The sequence below is a fragment of the Lissotriton helveticus genome, chromosome 5_1 (genome assembly GCF_964261635.1).
Source record: "Lissotriton helveticus chromosome 5_1, aLisHel1.1, whole genome shotgun sequence".
Lineage (NCBI taxonomy): Eukaryota > Metazoa > Chordata > Amphibia > Caudata > Salamandridae > Lissotriton > Lissotriton helveticus.
Genome location: NC_136065.1, coordinates 1,866,264,140 through 1,866,283,081, shown reverse-complemented (window position 1 = coordinate 1,866,283,081; position 18,942 = coordinate 1,866,264,140). Strand labels below are relative to the sequence as shown.

The window sequence follows — 18,942 nt, the reverse complement described above, 5'->3', positions numbered from 1 at the left end:
TGATGTGTTTGTGTCGAAGGATGCCGAGGACTAGTCTGGCTGTGGTGTTCTGTATGGTCTGGAGTTTGCAGAGCAGAGACTTGTTGATCACGGCGTAGAGTGCGTTTCTGTAGTCAAATCTGCTGGTTATGAGTGCGTGGGTGACGGTCTTCCTTGATTCGGGGGAAGAGGGGATCCATTTGAAGGTCTTTCGGAGGAAATGGAGGGCGCTGAAGCAGCTGGAGGCGACGGCGTGACTGATGGGTCATGGACAGGGAGGATTCAAGTATAATTCCGAGGTTTCAGGAGTGGTGCGTGGGGGTGGGAGGGGTGCCGAGGGCGGTGGGCCACCAGGTGTTGTCCCATGCCGAAGGGGAAGGGTCCTAGCACGAGGAGAATTACACTAAATGACCAATGTGCAGCACAAGCTGACTTACACGCACTATATGACCAACGTGAAGCACAGGGTAACTTATATACATAGGGACATGACTACATTGCGTTAAATGGGACTACCACCCATAAACTGTGAAAGAGGGAGAGACACCCCATAAACCACCCCTCGTGTAAGGAAATAGTGGCTTACATCGTGGAAGTGTAGTGTAGTTCCTACATCCCTTATAGGTTCTGCGCATTGAAATAACATACACAATAGGCTTGACATAGGACTGAGGTCTGTATGCCCCTAGTATGTATATTAAACTTAATTACTGTGTACCAGCTAGCTCAGAGGCCACTAGAAACTTCTTGAAGACAAGAAGGGAATAGATTCTGGCAACCACATACATAAAACCCACATCCCTCAGGATCATGGAAACAATATACTACTTTTCATTCAGTCACTCATCTCACAGAAGTACATAGAAGAAACAGTCGGTGTGTTTACAATAACATGTATTGCACAGTTGTTATTCTAGTACTGGTTATATGTGCTGCGACAACTGTTGGACAGTAGCAGAGAATTATGGCCAGCAGTGCAGTTAAATAAAAAGGCTTTGTATAGTTCTACCATTTTGCAATAGTAATGAACAAATACATGAAATACAGAATGCATTAAGATAAAGCCTATACTCCTATGATGCCTAACTAGATGTACCTAAGTGTACCTAGCATGTGTGTAGGTCTTAGAGAGCCAAGAAACCCCCTAGGAGTTAGTCTAACCCCTTTACCTTAGTGGGACTTCATCCTGATCTTGAGCTGGACACCCACAGATGGGTGATGGACCTCTGCCAGCTGGAGCTGTGGCATGACGCAGGTTGCAGCACCTCGGGCAGAGTGTCGCCTCGGGCAGAGTGTCGCCCGGGAAGTCTCTGTCTCCTCTGGTTTGCTTGGGCAAAGGGAGGTATACTTATACTGGATAGGTGTCTTGGATTGACGTAATGTTGGTCAGAGGAAGATGTGTTCTTGGTCTGTTTCCAAAAATTTGTTGTGACGTAGGTTAGTTACTGTTGGACATGGAGATTACGTATTTAGGATGGAGCGTCTTCTGGGCACAGAGCACACAGTGATCAGATAAGGGGACAGCCTCTCTGTTTGCTCGTTATTGTGAAGAGAGGGCTAATCTAGGTCAAAGGGCCTGCCTGTCTCTGTGAAAGCGTTATAAACAGGGGGTAACCCAATTGAAGTCAAAGGACCTGGGTATCAAGTATTATAGAAAAAAGCGGTCCTAGACGTTGATTCAACATATACAATGTAAACATAGATTAATTGTTCATTTCACTTCAGATCACCATCCGAATAAATCCGTTGTGGTAGATATCAATCAAACCAAAGAACACATATTAGCCCAAAATACTTGTTGATGCAAGAAAGCCACACCTGAAACAAACAACTGTGTCTCATCCAGTCCGAGAGACTGTATTATTTAATATACACTTAGAAAAACAGCATAGTAGGCTTTTTTCAAACTAAAAAATCACAGTTATTTACACAGGGGGTTCATTGTCAAATGACGTGCATCGATAAGAGTGATAGTAAGTGCTCATGTGTGAAAGCGACCAGAGGTCAGTGAGAAGATAAAAGTTAAAATACAATAAGGTTTTTTGCAGAAACTAAGGTTCAATTCTTAGTATAGAACATGGGTGAGCCTGCCCTTCACATTCGCAAAAAAATGTAATTCTTTCTTGCTGGCACGTGATTGAAAGATCCTCCGTATTCTGCTTGGCACAGGGGAAAGGGGCATAGGAAGACCACAGGTACAGGCTCGGGGAAAGTATGTTGACGTTTCGACCCAAAGATAAATAGGGTAGCTGATTTCCTCAGGGGCGGGTGTTCATCAGGACAAGGGGAGAGTAGAGACTCAATATGCACGAAAATAAAGTAACCCCAACGTGAGTGGGCACCTGTAACAACAAATGAACGGGCTAAATATTCTACAAGCGACACATATCCAGTGTCAGTTATCCGTAAAGATACTCAATAATACGGCACTCGCCCTTGAATGGTGTGCCACTAAATGCGCAATCAGTCAGCGCCCAACAGCCTTGGTGTGACTCAGGCAGTTCCAACGTGCTAATCAGCACTAAAGGGTAGAAGGAAAATGGCCTTCAGCCATATGAATTAACACAGCCATAAATTTTTCACTTGTCATGCAACATAATTTATTCATTAATCAAACCCGAGTGTAGGGTTGTGCTAATAATAGTGGACTGAATCAAGCAGAACCACTGTATAGTGCTTCATTAAATAAAGCGCTATGCATCATTAGACGGCAGTACGCACAAACAGAACAGCCAAACGTGCTGTCATCAATATCCAATAATGTGACAAAAACCACACTGATGCCGACAAAAAACAGCACGGACAAACAACAACTCTCACACCACATCATGTGTCAACTGTACGAGTGTTACTCACGCATGATCAATTTCACGTATAGATTTTCAAGGGTTGATTATAAAGATGTAACTGAAAATAAAAACATACATACTACCGTCAAAACCAGTGAAATAAAATAAAACGGGGGCTAAATGTCCAAACTGAGTAGTAAAAATAATTACGAGGGGCCGGTGTAACTCGACATACCTTAATTAACATCAAAGGAACAGGAGACGTCCAACTTGCTCCGTTCGCACAAGCTGCCCCTGAAGCTGTGTCTGCATAATGGAATGCGGAAGTGGCGTGCACGCTGTTGCTAAAAATAACCTAGCAGCGCGAGCGTCCACGTCACCGCTTGCCCAACGTCGTTGCAATGCGTCCCTGCCTAGCAACCAATAAGCGTCATTCAACCCGAAATTGCCACGGTCGGATCCTAGTGGTCACACAACCCTGAGATGTCACATCAGTCTCATTTGGGAAGCAGCAGCGTACCCACTGCTATTGTATAAGCATCCTAAGCACTTACCATAGGTGAACTTTGTCGTTAATAATAATGGCCCTCACCATTGGATGAACGTACTCATGAGAAGAGAGGGACAGTTTGTGAGAATTGGAAATGAGAAAAGGTGAAGTACTTATTGAATCACAATTACCTCATTATTGAACATGATACTCATAGTCTTCAACAGAAAAACGTAACATCCATAAATCACTAAGTTAAACAACAGATTAAAATCGGGTCTCAGAGACAATAGATTATACTCCACAATACATTGGGTCCATTATAGATTGCATTGTAGATACGAACGCTGAGATATTTACATTTATCATACCACATAATGGAGATGAAATGGTACATACATACATATGTGTATACGCATACAGTTACTATGTGCTATAGTGTATCATGTCAACTTGATATTCATGCCTATACTGTGACTATGTACGTCAGCCATTATAAAGGGTCGCCATTTGTCTTGTAGTTTCTTCATACTCGTTGAGGCCCTTGTTGACCGTGTCATATATGTGCAGCCATTTGCACTCCCGCACATTTAACGTGCTGGCAAAGTCACCTCCTTATATTCATAGTGACTTTTTCAAGAACCCACCATCTCAGGCTCTCAGGTGAGTGACCAAACTTTAAAAAATGCTCAACAAGAGGGGCTCCCTGGACCCTACAGCGAATCCTACTGCAATGCTGCAGGATCCTGGCCTTCACCTTTTGCATAGTTTGCCCTATATACATAAATCCACATGGGCATACGATGTCATATACCACACCAACAGAGTTACAGTTGGTGTGTTGCCTCATAGTGTGTGTGTGTAACCGTTATACGAACAATGTTTCAGCTCTAGAGTCAGAGGGCACGCCTTGCACATGCCACATTTAAAATGGCCTAGAGTAGGCAGAATATTCCAGAGAGTGGTCTGAGTGTCCTTAGGTTTACTCGGGAGAAGTGATTGGACAACATAATCCCTAACACTTCTCCCTCTTTTAAATGCATGCATGGGTGGATCGGGAATTCCTACCTCATCCGCCACTAGATGCCAATGGTTGTTTATGACTTTCTTAATATCACTACTCCTGGTGTTAAATGTAGTGACACATGTCATTCTTTCATTCTTGTCATTCTTGTGTTTTGGTTCTAATAGAAACTCCCTATGGCAGAACCAAGCCTTCTTACGTGCCTTTTTCAATAGCCTGCGTGGGTAACCACCATCAATTAAGCGTTCCATTAGAACTGCTGACTCATTAAAGAAGTCATCCTTATGCGTGCAAATCCGACGCAAAACCTCAGGAACTGCCCGTATGGTAAATTATCCCTGAGGTTGCGTGGGTGGTGGCTGGTGTACCGAAGCAGAGTGTTTCTCTCGCTTGGTTTCCTATACAATGTAGTGTGTAGGGAACCCTCTTCCTCCACTATACTGATATCAAGGAAATTGATCTTCTTGTTACTGTAATCAAGAGAGAATTGTATATCGTTTGATCTCTCATTGAGCCACTTATGAAAATCTGTCAAGTGCTCTTCACTCCCTTGCCATAGCATAAGAACATCGTCGATATATCAACGCCATATCCCGATGTTCACACGGTATGGGTTCATCTCATTATAAACAAATTCCTGCTCATATGCGTTCATGAAGATTATAGCCAGGTCTGGGCAAAACTTGCCCCCATGGCTACTCCCCTTGTTTGCACATAGTAATCCCCTTCAAAATAGAAAAAATTCTTCCTCATAGCTATTTCCAATAAATCCAAAATAAAGGACGTCGGGACCTGGCATGGTCTGGGTCGTTCCTCTAAAACTTGTCTAATCACCTCAAGTGCAGCTTGATTACGTGTTTAGGATGGACCGTCTTCTGGGTACAGAGCACACAGTGATCAGATAAGGGGACAGCCTCTCTGTTTGCTCGTTATTGTGAAGAGAGGGCTAATCTAGGTCAAAGGGCCTGCCTGTCTCTGTGAAAGGGCCTGCCTGTCTCTGTGACACAAAGGATTTGTGCCTCTGAGACAGAGTACCTGTTAGGGCCTCAATTTTGTTTATAACAGAAGTGCGACTTAAACCCATTCCCATCCCTTAAGAAAGGGATACAAACTTGAAAAAAAACAGGCAAGAGCACCTAAAACATTACCTCAAAAGAATGTGATGTAACTAAACACCCGAATGAGCGACAACCACTCATGAACCAAAAAGAACACCCTCCTGTAAGACCCAACAGAACACACAAAACGAAACACCATAGGCACGGCAAGCAGGTGGAATTAGTAATGCACAGCAAAAGCATATTACAATCAAAAGGCAAGTTATACATTGAAAACCTCTAAAACAAACCAATGCCTACAAATACTTTAGAACAACCTGCAACGTGACCAGAATGAATCCGGTTAACTACAAGACAAAAATGCCAGTAACGTTCCGCAAAAGTATAACTTTCTGAAGGTGCTGAACACAAAGTCACCAGACAGCTCACATCGTAATTGTAGAAACCGGTATCCATTTACAGAACGAAGGTGATTCCTGCTGTCAGATTAGTGGCAGAGATGCAATGCCAAAGGCCTCATCGCACCACCGGACTTACAGTACACACCACCCAAGCACTGGTGACCCGCTTCCTGTCAACCTGTACCTCATTCTTACGTGAGCAGATGAATTTTTCCAACCTGTATGGAGGCTTGAGCAGTCAAGACCGGCTTACCAGCAAATGCCATAAGACGGGGGAACAGCATAACCCACAGGCTTGCATGTTGGCTCCACAACCCCCACAAAAGTGAAGTCATCACTGAGAGTGCCCGTGCCGTCTGTACGCCGACCAGCACCTCAGCATTACCACACAGAATCTTGTGAAACACAGAGAGCTGCGCGCTGCCCCAGTCGCAGAGCTTGCGTGGAGCCAGGAAAGAAAAGATGGCGGCACACAATGGTGACGTACCCAGGGTGGCTCCCTGCGTGATCATGCTGCAAAGCGTCCAACAGCAGCATACAAGACTGCATAGCAAAGAAAACCTTGAGGAAATGTCTCCGTGCAACTGAATAATGCTGGTAGGTGTGCGTGCGCTGCTCACGACTGGTGACTGTATTTAAACCACACCACAGCGGTTTAACTGCCATCACTCCAGGGGCTAAGGGCGGACTCATTTGACAAAAAAACAAATGAAAGACCAAAATTGCCTCCCCACACATGACCCGCTCCGGACAGAGAATACTTTCTAGGTCAATCTTTGGAGATACTACTTGTTGTAAAGGAGGTTGTCTTGAAACACGTTAAGATAAGAACACCCAGGCTAGGGCTGTCCGGTGAAAAGGACACTGGTGGGGATGCAGGGTGTTCTTTGAAGCTGAGAAAGCTTGTCTGTAAACTTATGTCCTTTCACAGTTTGTCTTGTTTCTTTTAGTTTCCCAGTTAGATTTTTTCTTCAGTTGCGCAAACTTCTTTTCTGTGTCAACTTCCTCTTCAGTAGGACTAGTTGTAACGCATGGTATCCAGATCGTCGCTAAATGTAGTGATGAAGTTTCATGCGTACAGGTGAAGTAGTAGACGTAGCAGAGTAATATCTTTGTAAGTTATTTATTAAGTCCATAACATCAATGGTAGCAGCCCCACCAGGAGCAGCCTGCCTGCTTCTCAGCCCATCTTCAGCTGTCAACACTCACACCAGGCACCCACGCATTCCACTCATGTACATCACACCAAGATTCCAAACAGAACACGCACACTGGCTGAGCAGCTAGGAACCAGGTAACAGGGAACATTATAAACACAACAGGAAGATACCACAGAGACCTCTGTGGTTCCCAGTCAACCTCCCGACCTTGTGGCATGTGCCCTGGCCAGTGACTCCTCTTAGTGTATTTGAGGGATATCAGGAGATACCTTGGGCATCCTCTTTGTCCTGTTGAGATTCAGGAAATGCTAGCTTGAGCACTAAACCCGATAAGCCTGGACTGCATTGGGCAGGGTGTTCTGGTCAACCGGGAGGCCTCAAAGCTTACAGAAAGGGAACCTCAGGTCAACTGGGACACCCTGCCCTCTGAAAGAATTGAATTGTACAAATATAATTGGCAGATCGAGTGATAAAGGTCTTTTTAATACTTTTCACAAAACACTTTTCTCAATGTCATGTGTGCTAGGACCCCAAGTTTCTTAGAGTCATAAAACAAAAATATCTTGACTGCAACTAGTCGCCTCGGAGTTAGACATCACTGTTAAACCCATGCAGTGTTCCACACCAGACACCAGTGCACCACGCAGCAACATCCATTTATTTATATATTTAATCTATTTAAACCTATTTACATAGCAAACATTGCATAACTGAATTGCTTCAAAGAGCTAGACGGAGGGGGTGGAGTTAGAATTTTTTGTTGCTTTCTGGATGATGGAAAGTTGCTGGAGTTGCTTTTGCACATGGCTCCCTCAGTCTTTCCAGGAGGACTAGTCTTAACCGCAAGCCTCTGGGTGTGGACCCAAACACTTTGACTGTGAAGCCCAGAAAGGTTTGTTACCCTAACAGTTTTAATGTGGTTGTTATTTTTGACCAAATCAACGCAGCCAAACGCACTGAGCTGCCTTGAGCCCCGCTGGCGGGCACTTCCAGATAGCAATGGAATTGTAGTGCTAGGCTGTCCGACACCAATGGGGACTCTGTATCTCCCTGTAATGCAGTCAGCTCATTGACATCTGAACATTTGTGAATAAACTGGGCTCGGACTATTGAGAATTATAAGCGTCCAATACTGTGCGTCACCTTTGCATGGTGGCGGTCAGAAAACAAAAGAAACATGCGTTGTGAAGCTATTTAGTTAGTTTACCAGTTGTATATACGCTGCAAACCAACAGTTTTTACCACCGTAGCTTTATAGAGCACGGACTTGACCTGAAAGTATCAGAGCGCTTTACACGAGCACCAGTTGCGTTACAGACGGACACAAGTGATTTGTCCAGAATCACAGGATGATGAGCGTCATTGCAGAGACTCGAACCCGGGTCCCCAGCGTCGTGGTTGACTGATCTAGCCGCAAGGACACATCCTCTCCCTTGGTATCTATGCGCTTTGCATAGTAACAGCGAAACAAAGGTTTTACAATGCACTAGAAACAAACAAACGAGGGATGCTGAGATGACAGATGGAGCTTATCGAGTAGTGAATGAAGGGGAGCACGGTGCATGGGTGGGAAGGAGGGCGAGGAACGGAGGGGCCGGGGAGGAGGGATGGAATAGGGAATAAGGTGACAAAAGAAATAAATAGGAGAGACTCAAAAAGCAGCAGGAGAGTTAGAATGTGGAATCTGAACCTTGCCGCCCCATGGCCACTCCAGACCGTACTCTTCATGCCAACCAAACCCCTGCGGTGCAAAATAGACACATTGGAGTGCCTGCGTTGGGCCTGGGATGGTCTCTGGAAATATACTGGTGCCAGCACGTTCTCCGACCCCCTCCATGCCCCTGGCCAGCAACCCAGCGTTCCCTCCATTACAGACCACTGGCATGGCCAGACGCGCTGCGCTTTTAGGTCTCGTCACTATGGCAGACATTTACATTTACCCCAATAACTTTTTCAGCCTTTCTGGAGATGCCGGCCCAATGGATAAGCTGCTATATTACCAAATTAGAGCGACCTGTCGGGAGACCAACCCTACATTCCTAAAGGCTCCTCCAGTGCATGCTGCCCTCAAACTTGTCCATGCCTCTAGCTCCCTGCGCAAACTGGTCACCAGGATCTATGCTCTCACGCTTGCTGCATCCTGTTTTAACACTGATCGCGCCCGCACTGCGTGGAGTGAAGATTTGGGCAGAGACCTCCCCCAGGATGTCTGGCTATATTGTTGTAACCAGATCAAACACCTATCTCCCAACTATCGCTTGCAGCTCATACATTTTAAATATTTGTACAGACTTTACCGCTCGCCTGCGACTCTGCACAGAATGGGATTCATCGCAAGTGATAGATGTGCGCGATGCTCCGCTCCTTCAGCTGACTTTTTCCACCTTGCCAGGCTGTGTCCGTGGGTCTCTACCTTCTGGCTGGACGTATGCGCAACCATCAGTGACATTACATCCGAACACGTTCCAGATCCCCTGGTGTGCCCCTTGGTTTATGTGAAACATATCTGATGTGAGCCGCAAACTAATCGCCATACTTCTGGTTCTTGCTAGGCGGAGGGTGTCAATCCACTGGGGGCAAACCCGGCACCCAAGGTCAAGAACTGCTTGGATGACTCTGCCTACTGTCAGACAGTGTTGGGAGAATTTTGGGACTTGATGCCAGCAGCCAGCAGACCTCCTGATATCTGGGCTCCTCTCCTCTCCTCTCCTCTCCTACCTACAACGCCAAGCTACCCTACCCAGACCATCATCAGATCAATAGGGCTGCTTTGGTCGCCACAGGTGGTGCTGCCGATAATCCCCCATCGCCACACACGCCTTCACATTCCCCTAGCACCCCACTCTGAATTTTCATGGGTATCTTGGCCTAGCAATGTGCCTTTCAGGACACACTTCTTTTCATTTCTGTTATATAATGTAAAGGGCCATGCAATCGTGACTACACGTGCTGCAATGAAAGATTGTAAAGTGACATGTTGTTTCTCCTTCAATAAAGGTTTTTGAGAAAGCAACAAAATCAAAAAAAAAAAAAAAAAAGAATGCGGAATCCGAAAGAGGGGAGCAACTGAGAGATAACATGAGTGGGAGCAAGGGATGGGACCGCTTGGAAGGATGTGAAGAGAAAGGCAAGGGCGCAGGGGAAGGGAAGGGCAGAGGAAGGAGGGAGAGCGGCAGGAAGCAAGAGAAAAGTGACGAGTGAGAAGGATGAGAGGTAGGAGAGGAGACAAAAGGGAGTAAGGGGCCAGGGCAAGTGGGGTAGAGTGGTAGATCAGTGATGGGTGATTAGAGAGCACAAGTTTATAGGTAACTATAGAATAAAGAGTAGAGGATGCATCTAACACTAGCAACTTTCTTACAGCCCAGTTGATGGCTCTCACACAGCCTAAATAGATAACTTCAGCAGAAAATGGAAGGGTAGGTACGGTCCCAATTTCAGCAGAGGGTGTTCAAGAGTTTGAGCGATGCAAAGTATGAGAGGTCCTATAGTTAGAGATATCCAGAAGGCGGTTGGCTTTGTTGTTCTTGAGATTTCTCATGTCGCTGTATATCTTGAGTCGATTGGCCAGGAAAGGTGAAGATCTTGAGAGCATTGCCTTATAGGCCAGCAACTTACTTTTAAACAAATGCTGGCCACAACTGCAAGACAGTGTAGCTCAAGTATGGAAACCTTTCTTTGAGAATGATATGTCTGGCTGTGGCATGCAAGACCAGAGGCAAGAACAGTGTTACCAAAATCCAGATGTGAAAGAATAAGTGAACGATCTGCAGTTGTATTTTTATTCAAAACCTGGAGATGTGAGCTTGTTTTTTTAACATATAGTTTATGTGGGGATCATAGATAGGCGTGTGTCCAGTGTAATGCCAAGAGATGAGAGAGATTTCTGCAATATTTAGTTGCTTCAGCAGAACGGGGTTGAAAGGTTTTTTGGGTTTAGGCGAGAACAGGATGAATTCAGTCTTTGTTGGAATGAGAGAGAGGGAATTCTCCTTCATCCAGGTCTGAATGTTCTGAAGGATTGTGTTGTAGTTATAGAGCATGACGACAAGGGATGAATAGCTTTAAAGTAGATTTATTGATTGGAGAAAGATCCCAAACGATGTTCTTGCCAGACACAGCATGGCCAACTGTCAATGATGCCACACAGATGACATCATGCTAGAATCTACAAAGCATTACAGAGATGTGCCATTCCAGGCAGCATCTTCAATGGAATATAACACATCTCCCCCCTTTGCAGTAAAACAAATCCAAAAACAGGGTAGTAACAAAATAAGAACCATAGTCAAATATGTGAAAAAATAAATAAATAAATAGAAAATAACAAAAACAAATTGAACATAGTAACATGCATGGGAAATGCAAGTGAAGTCAAGAAACATAATCACTCAAATACGCTGGAAGTCTTCTTTCACCAGCTCCCCTCAATACACGAGATACATCAACAGACCCTTCTCCCTCCCTTGCACCCATACCATGTTCATCAGACCCAGTGACCTCACCGAAGGAGGAAGGAACAATAGGCTGTTCTCTAGAAAATTCAGCATCATTCATCAACATCCATAGCGAACAATCCTCAGATTCGGACTTACCCTCTAAATGTTCTACATGTTTGCAATCTCGCCTTTGAAATAACGCCACCCGCCTCAAATTCCATGTTTGATCATTTGTCAGTTTGACCCAATTACCTCCCACAGCCTTAACTTTGAAGGGTCCTTTAAATTTGTTCAAGAAATTGCTATGGCCACCAGGTTTTACTTTGACCCAATCCCCCACATCAACAAAACGTCTGTTCTCACCACTCAACTTGCCACAATGCGAGCCTCCCACAACAGGTTTTTCACGCATCCATGAGGGAAGTAATTTAATGCCAGCCTCCCTCTCACGCATCATTGCAAATGGACTATTACCCAAAACAGTGTTCACAGTAGTGTGATACGCCCAAAGCATTTCGTTTACAGAATCATGCACAGGCAAACCTGCACCATGTGCTAATTGCATAGTACCCATAACCATGCAATTAATACGCTCAACTACTCCATTTCCCTGTGGATTGTACGAAGAGCAGCAAAAGTGCTTTATACCCACAGAGTCCAACACAGCTGGGCCAACTGTCAATGATGCCATAGGGATGACATCATGCTAGAATCTATAAAGCATCACAGAGATGTGCCATTCCAGGCAGCATCTTCAATGGAATATAACAGATTGTTTGAAGAATGAGGATGCCCAAGAGTTTCGTGGTTTTCAAATGGGTCTCATCTGCATAATGGTGAGCAAAGCCACCCTTCCTGTGCAAATTGCAGACTGAGATGTCAACATTTAAGATGGAGAGAGCTGGGGTGAGAATGGAGCCTTGTGGAACCTCACAAAAAATTGGAATTCAAACTAGATCTAAGACACTGCGTTATATTTTTACAATTTGATAACGACTGGAGAGAAAGGAGGCGGATCAATTGAGCATAGTGTCATTAATTCCAAAAGAGCATTTAAGAAGGAATAGTACTCACCTGTGGTTGATTGTGTCCAATACTACAGTAAGATAGAGCAGAACGAGGAAGCGGAAGTCTACGCTATTCACTATTCGGTGGATGCCATCAAGGATTTTTTAACAAAGTAGTGTGGAGCCCTTAATCCACTCTGAAACCCAACTGGTGAGCTGGGAGTACATTTTCATTGTTTATTAATGTAGTAAGCTGTAGGCAGGCATACGTTTTATTGTCTTGCCTTGTCAGGGGAGGTTAGAAATGGGACATTCATTTTTTGCAGGTTCTAATAAAGTTTGGGTTGTTTGAGTGAGCGGTGATTTTACTATATTGTAGATAGTCTGGAACGGATCCTTGCTTGAAGCATTGACAATTTTGCACCAGTATCTGCCAATTGAGAAAAGTTGGATGAAGACTGCAGCTATAAGGTCATTAAAGCAGGACATTAGTTTAAAGTTTTTGATAATAGTGAAGAAGTCGTCCAATGTGACTGGCCGTAAGAAATTTCACATATGTGCAGTCTTGAGTGGGGAGCTCTTCCAGAGGTATGCAAGGCTAGGATCTTGCTAGACAAATATTCCAAGAAGGTTTTGCATGTAGTGGAAGAGGCGTAAGTGTAGAACCTGACGAATAAGGAGATGTTGGCATGAATGAACTGAAAAAGTGACCGAGCTGGATTGAAGAACAACACAATTATAGCATACCATTTGCTCTTGGCTCCATTACCCTTTTTATCTTGTCCCACATTCTGGTAGTATTATTATCCCCTCCCTCGTCGTAACGCTTTGTTCCTCACCCTTTCAGACATATTTTCTCTTGCCATTTTCTGTTTCTTCCTAATTCACGTTAGTATCAAATTATTTTTTTGCGATTATGCTTCCCACGTGTTTTGTACCAGTTTCTGACTGAGAGGTTCACAGATGTCAACAGCCACAGAGGTAATTTTCGGACATACATGACACTGTAAAAGTACCACGATGACTGGTTATGGCTAAAATTGGCCCTCTTGTGCTCCATCAGTAACACTGGCTTCAGCAGGGGTCAGTGCACTACTTGTTGAAGCAAAGAAAACTAAGAAACATGTACCAGTGGACCCTGCTATTGATCGTACCTATAGGACAACTAACCCAACCACCACTCGCCTCCTAATTCGAACAGGTTTAGTCAACATTTTATAATACCAAATAAAATATTCACAGTCACAAAAAAAACCAAATTAAATCCCCCTCCTACCATTAATAATAATGAATACGAGCGGGAGGACTGAGTTTCATGAGATAAGACTCTTACATCCACCTGTTAAATTGTAATCTTTGATCAGATTAATACCAGACTATTTACATTGGGTAAGGTCAAGAGCCTCTGTCTAGATTGATGGGGTGTGTTGGACATCTCAGAAGGGTCACCTTCAAATGTTTTGCCTTTTCCCTGCAATTTGTTGCTGAATTCGTTTTTGTTAGCCTTAGAACTCTGTGCACTTCAAAAATGCTTATCAGGGCTAAAGTGCTTGTGCTCTCTTCTTTAAGGTGAAGTTGTACACCCAAGGGGCATATTTATGTTAGCTTACACCAAAGTGGCATATTTAATCTACTTCAAGTAAAATAACTTTATTCGATTCAAAGGAATCATAAAAGTTTACAGAAAACCATACATTAATTTTAAAATAAAATGTCTACACATAGTTTAAAAGCAATGCACAAAATAAAAACCAGGTTAGGTAAATTCAATAAAAGCAATTTACAATTTGTAAAGTTTCCTAATTAGAAATACTATTTTGATAAAACTAAGCACAGAGCTGCAGAAAGTAACAATTGAAACATTTGGCGAACTGTGCTTGTACCTTTGGTCCTTGGTCCTGTTGCTGAGTATTTACGTGACCCTGCTGGGAGGAATCACCCTAGCGCCTCGCCGGACCCGCTTCGCGGGTCCCGCAGCGCTGTTTGCTTCGTGACGCTGCAGGCGCCTGGTTAACTGCTGAGAGGAGTGCGGGGCCGGTGAGTGAGTCGGCGGGGCTGCGAGCACAAGACAGGGACTCCAGTGTCCAGGAGTCCCTGCGCGCCCAACCAGCTTCACCTGGGCTGCTCTCCCCGCTGGCCACGCCCCCCGCCAACAGAGTGAAAGGCGGATCCTGACCACGGCGCTTTGGGAAACCTTTGGCGAACTGTGCTTGTACCTTTGGTCCTTGGTCCTGTTGCTGAGTATTTACGTGACCCTGCTGGGAGGAATCACCCTAGCGCCCCGCCGGACCCGCTTCGCGGGTCCCGCAGCGCTGTTTGCTTCGTGACGCTGCAGGCTCCTGGTTAACTGCTGAGAGGAGTGCGGGGCCGGTGAGTGAGTCGGCGGGGCTGCGAGCACAAGACAGGGACTCCAGTGTCCAGGAGTCCCTGCGCGCCCAACCAGCTTCACCTGGGCTGCTCTCCCCGCTGGCCACGCCCACCCGCCTATCATCCAATGAGACTGCTGAACCTGTTTAAAGGAGTCTAGTTCCACCGCTTCGCGGGAGCGCGCCCGGGAGAAGCCCGGGACAAGGGCGGGACCGTCTGTGGCCGTCAAGGGCCGAGCTGGGCCACCCCACTGACATCGATCCCAAACGATCATTACATCTTCCTGTGCATTGCTGTGCCTCACAAGTCCTTATCAGTAAGTGGTGAAAAAGGGCTGATAACCTCAAGGAATGCCGGAACTCCCAAGTAGCACCGCCATGATAACACCACCGGGCGATGCCGGGCAACTAGTTGTCGGTCCCTTGGATACATTTTTCAATCGCCCACTTCAGTTGATTGACAAAGAAATATCGCTTGCTGAGAGGCGTGCAGAGCGGAGACTATCTATTGAACTACTGAAAAATCCTGTGGATAAGCGCTCTGCACAAATTTATCCTGCGCTAGTTACACCTCTGTCATCACTAAATTTACCTGTTGTATCCTTTTTAGCTCATGATGTATCTACTAATAAGGAGAACCAGGGTACTGTGGGCGATTTGATTCCTGCTTGTGTGAGCCATACAGCGATTATAACCTGTACAGCTGAAGTACGTGCTCCACTGACCCAACCTAAATCAGGTTTTAAAAGAAAAGGTAATACTCTATCTAGAAAATGCCTTCCAGCTAAGCCACCTCATAAACTTAGAAAAGTTAACAAAAGCATGCAGTCTAGTAAGGCTGCTTCCGAAGTAAGCCGTGGGAGGGAAACTATGCAAGAGGGGGTTGTTGTAACACTAGATAGTCCTGATCTTAGTTCTACCATTCCTACAGACAAAGGGACGGTAACGGCAGATAAACAGCCAGTTTGCTCCCTGATCTAGAAAGGTTGTTACGGTCTATATTGCTCCCAGTAGAGGAACGTATTAGTAAGCTCTCTGACCGCTTAGACCATTTTGAGCAGGTAACATTAGACAATTTTTTCTCTACCAAGGCACTGATAAAAGTTCAGGCTAGGTTGGATGGAAGCAGCAATTGCCAGAACAATACTCAAGCTCCATCACAAGTTAAGGGACAAAGGCAACAATCCAACTCTCCAATACCAGCAAAGATTGATAGTGCGGCAGTGAAGAGACCCCTGAAGCCCCCTAACTCAGCTTCACTGGGACTTGTTCCAAATCCTCCCGTTATTGTAGCACCTGCCCAGATTGCGGCGCAACAACCGCCGCCTAGCATAAAAACTTCGGCCACTGTAGTAGCAGGAGGTGTTGTGGGCATAAGAAAGGGCACTGTCCTATCATCTGCCCTACCTACTGGTAATCACCCTTTAGTGAATAAATCTTTACCCTACCCGGCTTCTACTGTCCCCAGACCGTCCGTACCACCCCCGACAAAGCCACCACACAAGAAACCCCCCATGAACCTCACCCCAGATTCCTTCCCCTTTGTAGCAGTCCTAATAAATGTCCCACCACTTCCACCGGGACAGAGAGAAACCTTCCAGATGCTTAAAAACAAAGCTATGCACTGGCTAAGGGTAAACCGGCCTCTACCAGGGGAAGTTGATGGTCTTATATTGGGAGTGAGGCGAATAGATTGGATAGGCCCTACCGCCAAAAGCCTGGGGGGGGACTGTATTGTGGTCAATTTTCAAGATCCAAGGGTGGTAGGATGGCTAACAAGACAGGGCTGGTGCACAAGTAAAGGAGGAATTGGTATTGTTGACCTCACTTTCTTTTACCCACGTCCCACTAGTGTCTCGACCTGTTTGCTTAACGAGCAAAATGGCCCCTTAAGCTGTCTGTGGCCAGGGATTGTCACCCCAGTCCCACCCCCACAGTACTATAACCATACTTTTGTCCCGGTTACTAACGCTTCGGGTGGTTGGCAAGATCTAGGGAGGGGATGGTGACAATCCCCTGACCACCAGGAAAATAGTAGGGGTATAATAATTAATAGAGCGGATGAAACATCTAACTCCAGAAATTTCAATTCTGTACTAAGAAACGACCAATTGCCTACCTCAGGGGAGCATGCCGCTCCAGGTGATACATGGGAAGCAGGGGTGGTGATGGTCCAAACCGAGCCTACCATTGCCCGTCCTTTTACGGGAGATACAGACTTGGTGGGCCCTGTCGAGTCCGGTAGCATTTCGGCTGTGACGGACCCAATTGTTAGGGTTCTCAGTTGGAATGTGGCCGGCCTGGACAGGAAATTGGCACTGCCTGACTGGAACGCTCTTGTGGAGGATTACTCCATATGCCTGTTCCAGGAAACCTGGTGCAGGGAGCCCTCTCATAAGGCGGGTTATTCATCCCACCATATACCGGCAGTACAATTAGAGTCTGGTAGGGGTCGTCCCTCGGGAGGCCTCCTTGTTTGGGTAGCTACTGCACTTAATTGTAGGGTGGAGGAGCACGATACCCAGTGTCCGGACCTCCTTAATATCACATTGAAAAATCCAAAGGGTCAGGTTATTCTAAATATTTTTAATATTTACGCCCGAGGTATGAAGGGGGGTAGAGAATCCCCCACTATAGCCCGCCTGGAGGCCCTGCTTCGATCCTCTCCACATAAGCACCGCACCCTGGTTGTGGGCGACTTTAATTGCACCTTTGAGCCTCTTGGCCCAGAAGCTCTACAGGACCAAGAGGTCGACGATAATAGGTGGGGCATACCCGCCCTAGAGCTTAGCCCAATTAAAAAATGGACGGAAGTGGTGCTCCAGGTTAATTCCATAACAATCGAGTTTGACCTGAGGGCCCTTAATGGTAGGACCAGTTCTGACAAAAAAGGAGCCCACACATACAATAGGCCCGCGCATACGTCCAGAATTGATTACTTCCTTCTTGACATTCACTTATGGAGCATGGTAAAGGATATGGTTATCATACCCTCTGTAGAGAGCGATCACAATCTCCTTTCGCTCACCCTGACTCATAGGTGCCTAGACGGTATAGGTAACAGAACTCCTTGTTCTTCCGTCCCGGACATGTCGGTAGTATCTAACTGCGGTCGACGGTTAAAGTGGGCTAAGCTGTCCCTCTCAGCGGAGAAAATATCCTCTATATCGCAGCTTTTAGCTGCAGCCCTAGAAAACCTTGACTCTCTGGGGGGGGGGGGGTGTTGGTGGATGTGCCGGCCAGGTTTTGCAACTTAACTTTGGCTCTTAGTGAGCTTTTTATCGTTCCAGGTAGCACCAACGGGAAGAAACCAGGTCCCCGGGCTAGACAAGGCTGGTTTAACCGTAAGTGCAGAGAGGCGAAGACCTTGCTTGTTGACGCAGTTAAATCCAAATCTCAAATCAGGATTAGGGAGGCCAGAAGGTTATATTCTCACTGCCAAAAAACCGCTAAGGAAGAATGGGAGGATAACTTTTGGCAGGATCTTTTGACTGCCAGTCGAGGGAGAGATGCCAAGGGGTTCTGGGACTTGGTGGGTAGTAGGAACCGTCCTGATGACACCTTGAGGACCTGTACTATTACTGCCAAGGCGTGGTTTGACCACTTTTTGGCTCTCTATTGTGCTATTGAAGGCACACTTAATGATCAATTTATCCTTCCCCCCTATACTCTGGACAGAGATACGGATCTTTTCTCTGCACACGAGGTTACAAACCTGATCAAAACCCTTACTCCACTAAAAGCAGCTGGACCGGATGGGTTGCCAGGGGACCTTCTTCGAGCCTACCCAGGTGAATGGGGGGTTTTGGTCTCTGCACTTTTAAATGCCATTATTGAGGGAGGATCAGTGCCAGAGTCCTGGAAAGGGGCAGAGGTAGTCCCAATTTTTAAAAAGGGCAGTCGGGATTTACCAGGAAATTATAGGCCAATAAGCCTTATAGACTCTACTCAGAAGGTGGCAGGAAAAGCAATTCTGGGGAGGATTCTTTCATGGGTGGATGACAACCACATACTGTCCGATTTGCAGGCTGGGTTTCGCTCAGGCACAGGAACAGTCGAACAAGTCTTCAGACTCCTGTTACTATATTGGAAGGTGGTGGAGCTGGGCAAAGGCAGTCTCTATTTGGCCTTTATAGACCTGAAGACTGCCTTTGACCTAGTTCCTAGGGAGGAACTCTGGAGGGTGCTGTATGGTCTTGGGATGCCCCCTTATATCTTAAATCTCCTCATGA

At 45.8% G+C, this 18,942-nt stretch overlaps 1 protein-coding gene and 1 long non-coding RNA gene across 3 annotated transcripts in view; one reads left to right on the top strand and one right to left on the bottom strand.

Moving 5' to 3' along the window:
• Window positions 1–18,942, bottom strand: part of BRCA1 (BRCA1 DNA repair associated) — a 553,713-nt gene that overhangs the window by 145,132 nt on the left and 389,639 nt on the right. The window lies entirely within an intron of this gene.
• The window catches only part of LOC144755918 (uncharacterized), a 174,588-nt gene continuing 161,874 nt past the window's right edge, over window positions 6,229–18,942 (top strand). Inside the window, exon 1 of the long non-coding RNA XR_013594995.1 lies at window positions 6,229–6,338. This is a non-coding gene — a long non-coding RNA (uncharacterized LOC144755918). The remainder of the gene's footprint in view (window positions 6,339–18,942) is intronic.